General features: G+C 42.9%; 1 protein-coding gene across 1 annotated transcript in view; it reads right to left on the bottom strand.

The window, feature by feature from the left end:
- The window catches only part of LOC127060974 (Friend virus susceptibility protein 1-like), a 1102452-nt gene that overhangs the window by 755578 nt on the left and 333194 nt on the right, over positions 1-13680 (bottom strand). The window lies entirely within an intron of this gene.

Below are 13680 nucleotides of genomic sequence, written 5' to 3' on the forward strand. Positions count from 1 at the left end.
GGTATGCACAAGGGGCAGTTCCCAGCACTGCAGCTTTTTCCTCATGTAGTCCTTTGTTGTATTTTTGTTAAGGTTTATTAAACCTTTTAAAATTTTCAAAGTGAGCAGTTGTTTCTCACACACAGGAGTGAGATCTTATTGTTACCCTGATCATATTTGAAATCAGGGTTTTCTACAGTTTATCATTATCACAATCACAGTAAATATTCCTGTCCCAAGTCTTGGGGTCTATATGATGTACCAATTTGCAGAGTCACATATCTAAAGCAGGATGCAATTTCTTCAGCAACAGTTTCTCTCTGTGCTCCACTGCAGTGAGCAGAGTTTTAAGGTGGTCAGCCTCTGTTTTAAGATGATAATTTTTAATCCTAAATTTATGAACTTGGATTCCCAGTTTTTCTCCTGTTTCCCTCTTAAAGGCTAATGATGACTTCAAAACTTAAATTTCTGACTTTAAAACAGTATACTCTACATCAGAAATCTGCTCAGAAAGAAGTGGATCTTTAGCTTCTCATAGCACACAAGACAAACAGGCTCCTAAAAGTGCACAAATGGCACCTTCGCCTTTTCCCTCTTTACACTTCTGATCAGCCGGACATTCACCACTTTCTCTTTATCCTTCCAAAATTTTTGAGTCCACTTCTTCCCAGCCTGGGAAGGGGTGCATTTAAATTTTTGCAACAGACTATCCGTGAAATCCTGCTAACTACACCAATTTTTTTTTTGCTGTTGCGCAGCGTTAGAGACACTGACATGGACACAGACAGACACCAGCTTAAGGAATACTGTAATTTACTATAATGCAAAACTGCAAAGAATTACAAAAGGATAAGCAATGCACATAATCACTACTAGAAAAGAATGCCTATAGTGATTAAGAAAGATACATCACCAGTTACCCTGTGAAAAACACCAATCACTTGTTTTTAAAATTTTAAAAAGTTTAATGATAATAAAATGGTTATAAAAATAGTAATACAATTAGAGTAATAATAATTTGTTTCTATTGTGTCATATTGTCCTAATCCAAATTGTCCAAAGAGTTACGGACGTCCAGGTACTTTTTTCTTGGAAGAATAAGCCCGAAAAAGGACACCTGTTAACAGAGGATTAACCCTTAAAAACAATAACCTGTTGCATATTCATACATCTTAAACATTATGCATAAATTCCATTCAAACAAAGGATTCTGTCTGGTCATCATCAACTTCTTCCTCTTAATCCTAACGGCGTCGTCCTGACTGAGCAAGGCAGGAAGAAGTTAGTTTCTCCTGATAATGGGGCAATAAATTGTCTTTCTCTGAAAGATTTAGGTGTCCTGTGACTGCTGTCTCTGGGTGAGTCCTTTCTTTAGAAAAAAAGTATCCTACATAGCATAGTTTCTATTTTACCATTTTGTTATAACCTAAAACTATATTTAACACACTGCTTAAGAGAATTAATACAGCATAACTTTCTGACACAACACATATAATAGTCATTTTAATATTTGCAAAAAGCCAATCATAAAATTTGCATTTTTCACAACCCTAATACTTTACCCCTTCATCCAGACATCCTTTAAACATCAGGTGAGGGAAGCTATCACAGTGAAGGGCTGGAGAACCATGCCCGGGAACTGGGAAATCCTGCAGTACGTCCACCTTCGCAGGATTGTCACAAGGCTTCCTGACTTTGCTGTGACAGTAGCCCAGTTTTTATACTGTTAAACAAACAAGCTGACATAGATTCTAGTTTCATTCTCCTGTTGGCTTTCTCACAAAGCCTGGCCAGAGCTCAAGGAGGAACCAAGGGAGATGTCTTTGATCCTACATCCCCTAACAAGGCCAGATGTGGCCTTGTCTGGTTTCTAGATACGGAAAGGTAAATATATATTTTGCCAATAAATGAACACATATAACAATATTTAGCTGAGTGAATATATATATAACATTTGGTTGGAAGGTTCATCTAGGGGTCTACTGTTGTGGTTCAAGTTTAAGTTCATTAAGTTATTGTTAAATGGTTCATTCTGTTATCCCCCCACACTTTCCCCAAGTTGGTTTTTCCCTAAGTTGTACCCTCCCTTAAAGCTGTCCCTCAAGCTATTACCCTCCCTTTGTTCTAGTCCCTTCCCTGCCTGTCAAGGCAACCCTGCCCCTTTTTCCTGAATGTTCCCTGCCACTCACCCTCTGGGCCAATCCCTGATTGAAACACCCACTTGGAACTCCCCTAATCCATGACACCCCATTGGCCCATGTGACCTTTCCCTCTCCTCCCCCTATCCTGATTGGTCCCATAGTGTTGATGTAATCCGCTCACTCCTCCCCTGAGGATCCCCTACTGGTTAGCTGTTTGTATCTTAACAAAAAACCCCTGTATACTAGGGTGAGGGGTTCTTTTTTGTCCTACTCCTTCCACCTGGAATAAACTTTGCCATGGAACCTCAAGACAAAGAGCCTCCTCCTTCGCCTGGTCCCTACCGTGGCTGTAACAGCGTGCACTGTAGAGCTTGCAGCTCTTCAGGTTCAGCTGTAGGCAAACCCCAGTCCCCAGCTGTTCCCTACTCCTGTCGTGGCTACCAGAGGGTACAGAGCTAGCCCAGGTTCAGGTAGGCTTTGGCAGTCTACTTTGGCTCGGGGCCTGTTGTTCAGGTCTTGGTATTTCAACCAGCACATCGCCAAATACCCCACATTTTTAGCAAAAATATGTTGTGTTTTGTAGTGGATATGGTATTTCATGAACCTTTTCCCCTCTGTATTCTAATGGTGGCCCAACACCACAAAGGCATAAAGATGTAGCCTTCTAGTTAGAAAAAAATTAATCTTCTCAATTTTGGATTAATTCCTTTGCAGAGTTTGCTTTAGCTGTATGAGGTGATGCAAAATAGAAAAGCAGTTGCATTTCTGGCCCAATGCATTTGTTGGAATTGGATTTGTGGGGCTTTGCATTTGCAGGACTGTGAGATTGTTGGGGTTACATTTGCACGGCTTCAACTTGTGGGAGCCCAAATATTTTTTCTAGGCTGCATCCAAAGCAGTGTGACCAGCAGGTCAAAGGAAGGAATTCTGCCCCTCTACTGCACTCTTGTGAGACCCCATGTGGAAGACTGTGTACATTTCTGGAGCCCCAACATAGAGAGGATATTGACCTGTTGAAGCGAGTCCGCAGGAGGCTATGAAGGTTTTCAGAGGGCTGGAGCACCTCTACTATGGAGACAGGCTGAGAGAGTTGGGGTTGTTAAGCCTGGAGAAGAGAAGGCTCCAAGGAGAACTTAGAGCACCTTCCAGTACCTGAAGTGACTACAAGAGAGCTGGAGAGGGACTTTGGACAAGGGCATGAGGCAATTGCTTCAAACTGACTGTGTGACTTGACACAGGCAGGCAGCTGGAACAACTGTTGGAAATTATATAACTTTTCTAATTATTTTTCTAATTACTGGCTTTAATTAACTTTTAAATTGTTTTAATTAATCATAAGTAGTGTATTGATCATAAGAAGTCAAGCAGTGTAGTTTTCCACTCTGGCCAGCACATAGCTAACTTTCTTTTCAGACTCTTATTGCTAAAGTGTGATTATTAGATTACTGAAACTTTTAAGTTTTGCTACTCTAACCCTGATTAAGTTTTGGTGAACAAAGCCTGGGAGAGTTAAAAGCTGGACACTTGGAATCCAGAATTTATAGCCCTCGGAGAATATGTTGTAGTAACCAGAAGATAAAGAAAAGACTAACAAAGACATTTCAGCCTGAGTGCTGGAGACTCCCTGTCTGGGAAAAAGATAATAAAAAGACTGAAAAACATGGACTGATTGGCATAAGAAGCAAAAAATCAATAACCAATAGAAGACAGAAAACTAATAATGAAGTTAATTATGTAATTTAAAACCAGTGAACATTAATTTCTTTGTTTGGTAAAAATAATTACATAAGTGAAAAGTTTTGAAAGTCGTGTGCATGTAGGTGGAGCCATCCCTGTGCACCCTGGCCAGAATAAAGTAATGCCTACTCCCTAATACTAAAAGAAAATGTGTTAGAGAGTTTAATTTACCCTGACATTTTTGGTGACTGTGAAAAGTGCATATTATATGGCTCTACACAGATATTTATTATATGTATTATGTTGTATTGATTAGTAGTGCTGTATTAACATTTTAATACTATGGTAAATGTAGTTTTGTAGTTAAAAGGTAACTTTTGTAGTTAAAATAGAAACTATGTATGTGGGATATTTTTTTAAAGAAAGGAATGAGGTACTCGTACCATATATCAGCCACAGGACACCTAAATCTTTCAGAGAAAGAGAATTTATAACTCCATTATCAGAAGAAACTAACTTCTTCCTGGCTCGCTCAGCCCTGAAGATGATGTCAGAATTAAGAGGAAGAAGTTGACACTGACCAGACAGAATCCTTTGTTTGAATGGAATTTATGCATCATGTATGAGATGTATGAATATGCAACAGGCTATTGCTCTAAAGGGTTAATCCTCTGTTAACGCATGTCCTTTTTCGGGCTTATTCTTCCCAGAAAGAGGTACCTGGACTGTCCGTAACTTTTTGTTTTTCTTGTCTCGTATTGTCGTAATCCAAATTGTTCAAATTTTTATTATTTTAATTATATTAATATTTTTATAACCATTTTATTATCATTAAACTTTTTAAAATTTTAAAAACAAGTGATTGGTGTTTTTCACTGTGACACAACCACAAAACCATGGCGGAAATGCAAATGTAAATTAATTTCATTACCTCGCTCACCAGAGGATCCCGAAGCAACACCTGGGTGGAGACCCACAAGTGGGAATGCAGGCATTGTTAGGCTCAGTCCATGCTAGTGGGTGGCAGATCTGCTGTTTGCACCAATGTAGGAGCGCCGGAGGGTAGGACGGTTGGGACGGACAGAGATGAGAGATCTCTGAAGCCAGGTCGTGGAACTTGTGGTTTATTGCATAAAGGCCTGGGTTCAGGGGCCCTGCTGGGAGCTGCCAGCCGCAGCTCAGAGCAGGCCTGAAAGAGGGAGAGAGAGGTAAAGAAATTGGTAAAGAGGATGAGAGAGAGAGGTTCCCGTTACAATACAATAAATCTTCTTCTGTGTTGAATATTCTAATTCGCACTAACCAATCTAGTACAAGATACAAATCCTATAGCATTTACATACAGCCTATAAGAATCATTACATTACCATACTGTGTTACATTTCAAACTCTAAAAACTACTCTTTGGACCCCTTCTGCTAAGCTAGTAGGGTCTGCTCTGATCCTTGGACTTGTCTGCAAGCAGAGGGTATTGTTTAATCAAAAGGGGATTACCTTTAGCCAGCCATACTATTGTTTTCCAGTTGTTTAGTAACTAAGGTATCTCAAAGCTTGCTTTCATTTCAATCTCACTTATAGTTTCCATATTCTCAAAATCCTTTGCCAGGCAATCATATTTATAAGGCTTTCCTGTTTCATCTTCCCCAACACAACAATTTATCCAGGGCCTGCGAACACATAGTTTAGCACCATGCTGTGATGTCCTCTGTGCTTTTTATGATCTCTGAGCTTTGATCTCTCTCCTAAAACAGGGACCTCAAGAATGTCCATGAGACTACCTCCAAGTCTCTCCAAACACCTACGTTGTCTCTAAGCAGAAATTGTACTTCTCAAAACAGAGGATAAACAGCAGTGGACAAGGTCACTTGAGCAAATCTACCATCCTCCTCACCATTCTTCCACTTTTAACCCTTTCCACCCAATTCTGACGGAGTGCAGCTTTAGACTGGATATTTGGAAGAATTTTTTTCCTGTGAGAGTGGTTGTTATGAGTAAAAAGAGTAACTAATTTTTTTTTAAAAAAGGGTTGCAGTGTTACGACTTAAGTTGAGAGCTGATTGCTGGCCGAGAAAGGTTCTTTGTTAGCTGAATGTTGTAATCACTTGTTAAGTATCAGTAGTTAACCAGCTATTGTTGAGAATTCTTTTTGTATCAGTACCACCCAGCCTGGAGCCAAGTAAATAAACCTTTTCTCGGACAGTGCAAGGAGGAGACATTGGAGTCCATGCAAATAACCTCAAACCCAGAGTGCAATGGGAGAGGACCCCACCACACTTACCAAAAAAAAACCCAAAACCCAAAAGCAACGAGCCAATATAGAATTAAGAGATCAAAAGTAGTGTCTGGACATCAGGGGAAAGAGTCCAGGGCCTGCAGAGATGCTGAGAACTTTGGTTGTCCCTCGCCCTAAGCAGGGGGACCTCAGCTAGGGCCAGTACCCGGGATGGCAAACTTGGAAAGTGGAACACGGGATATACCGCACTGCCTTTGTGAGGACAGGACCTCCATCTCTCTGCCTCCTAGAGGACAGAGCTGCATTCTCCTCTGAGCCACTCCTGGGAGCAACGAGGGCAAAACCGCGGACCCATCGAGCCTCCCAGCCTTGAGCTGATCACTTTTGATAACGACATTAAAAGGAGAAAGATCTCCTGCCCTGTTTATTACAGTGGTGAGGAACTGGAACAGGTTGCCCAGAGAAGCTGTGGCTTCCCCATCCCTGAAACTGTCCAAGGCCAGGTTGTATGTGGCTTTGAGCAACTTGGTCTTTGGAAGGTGTTATGAACCAAAAAAGGTTACCGTTTTTTTTTAAGAGAAGGAGCTGCAGAGGAGGTTTTGAGTTGATCTGGGAATTGACCGCTGGCCAGGAGTTCTTTGTTAGTGAAATGTTGTAATCGCCAGTTGAGTATCCTTAAGTATCGCCGTTTAACTCTCTATTGTGGAGAATTCTTGTTTTTCAGCACCACCCTAGCCTGTCGCCAGGAGGATGACAACCCCCCCTCGGACGGTGGGGAGAGGGGGATATTTGCATCTCAGGAGACATGCAAATTTATCTCCAAACCCAGACTACCTTGGGACAGGACCATTACCAAATCCTGGAAAATACCCCAAAAGAGGCGAGCCGAAGCAGAATTGAGAGGTCAGAGTAGTGTCTGGACAGCAGGGCCGAGGTCCGAAGCTGGCTGAGACACTTGAAAACCTCGGTCACTCCTCGCCCCAATTAAAAACTATGCCAGTCGGAGCCAGGACCCCTGGACTGACAACCCAAACTGAAACCCTGGGTATACCCCCACTGCCCTTGCGAGGACAGGACTCCCGGCTCTGCCCCTAGGGGACAGAGCTGCACATTCCTTCTCTTCTGAGTCACTGCTGGGAGTGCCGGCAGAACTCCGCAGATCTGTCAAAACCCTCATTTTTGAGCTGATCACTTTAATAAAGGCATTATAAAGAAGGAAAATCTCCTGCCATGTTTATTTCAGCTGGGGGACTCGTCTGGGAGCCACGCCTGAAGAGGACACCAGGACTGGGACGGCCGCCCACCCTAGGACCTCCGGGACAGCTGGCTATCAGGACCCGAGGAGATAAGCTTGGACCCGTGATGCCGAGGAGCGCCGGAGGAGGCAGGAGTGGGGGCGAGTGAATGGAGTGTGAATGACACGAAGGCTGGCTATTTCCAGATGTTCGAAGTGAGTGGGGCCTCCTTGTACTGCGTTTTCGGACTCCCAGGAGGGGGCTGGCCGGGAATGGAGGGAAGAGTTTGGAATTAGTGTGAGTGAGAGCCTCCGAAGGGGGAGAGAGGGCCCCCCCCTCCGGCCGTGTGGAGGAATTTTGGGTGAGTGGCACGCAAACGAAGTCCTGACGAAGGAAGTCAGGCACAGATCTCGGCGAGGGAAGCCGGGGTTTGTTTTAAGTCCTGATGAAGGAGGTTAGGCCGACTGTAAGTCTCGAGAAGGATTCGAGCAAGTTCAAAGCCCTTCAGGCAAACTAAGTCCTGATGAAGGAAGTCAGGCACAGATATCGGCGAAGGAGGCCGGGTTTTAAGTCCTGATACATAGAGAAATCAGGCAGTTGTTTTTCCTGACGAGGGAGGTCAGGCACGAATTGGGCTGTTAGGCCGGGGTTTCGTGTTTAAAGTCCTGATAGACATAAGACCTGACATTAAGTTAGGCAGTCAAGAGATCAGGCAGTAGTATAAATATAAAGTCCTGAGCTTCAGGCAATTTTTTTTCTTGAGATTTTTCTGTTGAGACCTGAAAAATGGGAGGATGCAACAGCAAGAAAGCAGGCAAGAGGCTGAGGAATATACCTCCCAATAGTCCCTTAGGAGAACTGTAAGAGAGATAAGATTCTATAGAGGTCACCAAGGGATTGGATAAGGTTAAGATGATCCATTACTGTGTAGAAGTTTGGCCAGAATTAGAAGTGCAGGGAGGATGGCCCTGGTGTGGGACAAGGGACAAGTGGATGTGTCAGCAGCTTAGTCAATATCTGACAGCTCGGGAGGACACTGATCCTGAGCAATTATTGTATGTAGATTGTTGGTTAAAGAGTGTTATCGGGGATGAAGGTGTGAGAATTTGTAAGGTACAGAGGAAGAAAGAGGGAAATGAAGAAGGGGATGCTGGAATTAGCAAAAGATGGGACCCCCTGGACTATTTACCTGCGGGTGCCCCTTTACCTTATAATCCTCTTCCTCGGGCACCTCAAAGAGCAGATCCAGCCTTTCCCCCGGCTGCTATCTCATTACCACCTCCTGTAATTCCTTCATCTACCCATTTGGCTTCCTCTGCGGCAGACCCAGTATCTCCCCTAGTAACCACTCCCTCGGCACCCCCTTCAGCTCCTCCAATTCCTTCTGCACCACCACAAGTGCCTACTCCACAAGCTACATTCTCTACCCCTTCTCAAGCTCCACTTAATATGCATGCAGGCTCTTCTCCCCCTCCTACTGCTGTCCCTTTACCTCCTCCTAGCTGGGACACAAATGCCTCCTTGCCTGGTAAACTGTTATCACCAAATACACCTACTGATCTGCAGAGAGTTCAGGGGAATCCTGATGTCTCTCAAACTGGTAGTTCAGTGTCTGAGGATGGGCCATACTGCAATACCCGATCTAAGACCGCCAAGGTAGAGAGACTTTTTCCCCTCAGAGAAGTTCCTATGGGAGGGGTAGCAGGAGGTGTTGGCTTTGTGAAGGCTCCTCTAACCGCTTCTGAGGTGAGAGGATTCAAGAAGGAGTTAGGGCATTTAGTTGAGGACCCAGTAGGCATAGCTAACCAAGTGGATCAATTTTTAGGTCCAAATATCTACACTTGGGGGGAGATGAATTCCATTCTGAATATATTATTCTTCCCAGAAGAGGTCTGGATGGTGAGGGTAGCTGGCATAAGAATTTGGGAGAAAGATAACCATCCAGGACCCCAGGTGCCATCAGGTGAACAGAAATTGCCACTAACAGATCCCAACTGGAACCCTAATCAGGAGGAGGGGAGGAAGGCCATGATGGAATATAGATCTTTGATAATTTGGGGGATCAAAGAGTCGGTTCCGAAAGGAACTAATACCAAATTAGCATTTGAGGGTGCTCAAGAGAAGGATGAAACTCCTGCTACTTGGCTTAATCGCCTAAAGCGGAATTTCCAGCTGTATTCCAAAATAGACCCAGACACCACGGAAGGCCAAGTGTTACTAAAGGTCTAATTTGTTACCAAATCTTGGCCTGATTTAAGGAGAAAATTCGAAAAGATGGAAGACTGGCAAGAGAAGGACATTAATGAAGTTTTGAGAGAAACATTAAAGGTGTATTTAAGGAGGGATGAAGAAAAAGCAAAGGCTAAGGCTAAGATCATGGTGACAGTAGCTAGAGAAAGTGTGGGGGCAAGCAATTTTGCCCTGAAATTCGAGGTACCAAAAAGGTGGGTGGGTCCACCACCAGGAGGAGGCAAGGATTTTTAGAAGAGACAGCTGGGGGAAGTCAAGGGCTTTACACTTTATGATACCCGATGCAATATCTAGAGAAGCCCTTGGTAAATTTTAAAGTGGAACCCCTAAATAAAGAATTTTTGAATTTTTGGCTGCTACAGGAGAAGGTAAGTCCTGTCTCAACAAAGTAGCAGAAGGTATAGTAATTGGAAAAAAAAAAATTTGTGAAGTGTTAGGGGCTGAAGGGAAACCATTTAGAGCATCAGTGATTGAAGATGTAAAAATAATGGGAAACTAAAACATTCTGGAAGTTAGGAGAAACCAAATAGCTAATCAAATAGCAAAGGAAGCAGCTTTAGAATCACGAGATCCAGTGAAAGTTCTTAAAGCAGAAACCACACCTGAGAGAGAGAAAGAAGAGAAGAACCCATATTTAGTGAAAAAGAGTTAGAGGTTATAAAAGATTTAAAGTTACATCAGGGGTAACAAGGGGAGTGGTTAACTTCAGATGGATGGGTGTTTTTGAACTTGCTCGGACAGTGCTAACAGAACTACATAAACTAACCCACTGGGGAGTTCAGGGGCTATGTGATCATTTCTTAATAAATAACCTGTGCATAGGTGTATATAGCCTAGCAAAAGCAATTACAAAAGGGTGTTTCATTTGTCAAAAATTGAACCAGAAAGTCATGAGACAGGTAGTCCCTGGAGGGGAGGGAATTAGCTCTAAGACCTTTCCAAAGCATACAGATAGATTTCATTGAGATGCCCCCAATGCAGGGGTATAAATATTTACTGGTCATAGTATATCATCTCACCCATTGGGTGGAAGCTTTCCTGACTAGAAGGGAAACAGCCCAAGTGGTGGCAAGTGTAATTTTGGAAAACATTATCTCCAGATATGGAATGGTGAACACCATAGTATCACACCGAGGTTCACACTTTGTAGCCCAAACATGTCAAAATATAATCAGAGCCTTAGGAATAGAATGGAGATCACATACTCCGTGGCACCCCCAGAGTTCTGGGAGGGTGGAACGGATGAACAAAACTCTCAAAAATGTATTAACTAAATTGGTAGAAGAGACAAAATTGAATTGGCTGAAGTGTTTGCCCCTAGCGCTTTTGCGCATCAGAACAAGACCTCGGTCTGACATAGGGATTTCACCCTATAAAATGATGTTTGGACTGCCATTCTTGTTAACACCCTCTAGCACAGGAGACTATTTGAGAGGAGAAGAAGCTACCAGAAAGTATTTAGAAATCATTGGAAGGACCCTGGAAGGACTTAGAAAAAGAGGATACCTCCCCCAAACTTCCCTCTTGAAGCAAAGGTTCATAATATTAACCCAGGAGATTGGGTTCTGATAAAGTCATGGAATACTGGACCATTAATGCCTAAATTTGAAGGCCCCTTCCAGGTACTCCTCGTCACTAATTCAGCTGTGCGGACCAGAGAAAAAGGCTGGACTCACATTACGAGGATAAAAGGGCCAGTCTCCCCTCCGGGCACTGCACGAGATTCAACTACATCACCAGTTGATTCATCTGAGTATACTGTTATAAAAGGACCAAATTACTTAAAATTGACTCTCAGAAGAAAGAGTCAAAAAGACTGAACTATATAGAAAGAGTTTGATATCAGAATCATAACATATCTAAGAATGTTGTAAGACAATTAAGAGTGTTGTAAGACAGTTTTGTGTTTAAATGAGGTTTGTAAAAGTTAAAAAAAAAAACTGTTTAGGTAATTCTGGTAAAAAAAAAAAAATCTGGGTAAGCTCCCCCAACTTAAAATCAAATACTCCAAGTTAATCTTCTACAGTATACCCTCCCTAGGAGAAACAAAAATTAGTAAGGACAGACCAAGAGAGGTAACCAGAGAAGCAGGTAAAAAGGGACTCTAAAAGGGCTTAAAACTTTGTCTAAGTGAAATCCCCAAGAGGCAAGGCTGGGTGGGCAGGCTGTGTAAGATGACCCATTCTGGACTCTTTGGAAGGGTAGTAAGGATGGCTTTAATTGCTGGTGCTCTGGGGAGCCCAGGAGAGCCATGCTGTGAGTGCTACCAACCCCTCGAGGAGGGAGAAATAAGCTCCTTGTCGAGAGTCCATACAGGTTTCAGCCCTAATTGTGTTAACCTCTCCCAATTGGTCTTTTGTGAAAAGGAAGAGAAAGGATGGATGGCCCATAATACTGCCACTTTTATGCAGCAACTCCCGGGAGAGTGCCCTGTAGGAGAAGCCGGTTTGAGCTTTGAACGTGATGTTACTGAAGCAAGCTTGATAAATCTGGTAAAAAGACAAGAGATAGTAAAAGTGGTAAGAAAAATGGTTTGTAAAAGGTATTTAGCAGTTTTGTCTGTTATGAAAAAAGAAAGGGACAAGAGTATTTACTATGAAGCATATGAGTGTACTGAAAAAGAGATAAACCCCTTTAGGAAAATGAAAGAACTGTGTAAATGTTGGGAAAGCACTAAACCCCTGGTTTTGATCTTTGGTATTACAGCATACACTAAATTGTCAGGAGATTGGTCTAGTAGTTGCACTACTGGAATGATAACACCAGATTTCTCTTTATTACACAAAGAATCTGGATCAAGTTTAGGAGTTCATATATACAAAGATTTAAGAGAAACCAAACAGAAGAAGCAAAGTACAATAGAAATTGAGAGAAGTCAAAATTGTAAGGGCCAAGTTCAGACCCCGATATCTATGTTAAATAGAATCATCAGGCTCCAAGCAGTATTAAAGAATGCAATCATTAGAAACATCTCAAACGAGATAAAAAAACTAGCACATGTAAACAACCAAGAACAGACTCCTACATTTGATTCCAGTTGGTGGGATAACCTATGGACTTTCAAAAAAGATTTATTGGAAAAAGTGACTTTCCCCACTGTGTGTATACTTGGGGGATTGCTTTCTTTACTGTGCATATGTCCCTGTTTCTTTAAAATAGTGGTACCTGCCGTTCAGGCCAACCTGAAGAAACCAAGGAAAGTAAGAAAGTTAAGTAATTATGATTACCAAAGTGCTCAAGAGATTTATAATCAATACAAAAAATTAAAGTTGATGCGAGCTTAGGTTTAAGCTCGATCAAAGAAAAACAGGGGGGACTGTTATGAACCAAAAAAGGTTACCGTTTTTTTTTAAGAGAAGGAGCTGCAGAGGAGGTTTTGAGTTGATCTGGGAATTGACCGTTGGCCAGGAGTTCTTTGTTAGTGAAATGTTGTAATCGCCAGTTAAGTATCCTTAAGTATCGCCGTTTAACTCTCTATTGTGGAGAATTCTTGTTTTTCAGCACCACCCTAGCCTGTCGCCAGGAGGATGACAACCCCCCTCGGACAGTGGGGAGAGGGGGATATTTGCATCTCAGAAGACATGCAAATTTATCTCCAAACCCAGACTACCTTGGGACAGGACCATTACCAAATCCTGGAAAATACCCCAAAAGAGGCGAGCCGAAGCAGAATTGAGAGGTCAGAGTAGTGTCTGGACAGCAGGGCCGAGGTCCGAAGCCAGCTGAGACACTTGAAAACCTCGGTCACTCCTCGCCCCAATTAAAACTATGCCAGTCGGAGCCAGGACCCCTGGACTGACAACCCAAACTGAAACCCTGGGTATATCCCCACTGCCCTTGCGAGGACAGGATTCCCGGCTCTGCCCCCTTAGGGACATAGCTGCAAATCCTCCTCTTCTGATTCACTGCTGGGACCGGCGGCAGAACTCCGCGGATCTGCCAATACCCCCGTTTATGAGCTGATCATTTTAATAAAGGCATTATAAAGAAGGAAAATCTCCTGCCCTGTTTATTTCAGAAAGTGTTCCTGCCCATGGGAGGGGAGAATTGGAGCTACATGAGCTTTGAGATATTTTCCGACTCAAACCAATCTAGGATTCTGATTTGTGCATTTCTTGGGGGTGTATCTGTAGGGCTTTGCACTTATGGGGGTTGTATTGCCGTGGCC

This window comes from Serinus canaria, chromosome W (assembly GCF_022539315.1).
Source record: "Serinus canaria isolate serCan28SL12 chromosome W, serCan2020, whole genome shotgun sequence".
NCBI classification, from domain to species: domain Eukaryota; kingdom Metazoa; phylum Chordata; class Aves; order Passeriformes; family Fringillidae; genus Serinus; species Serinus canaria.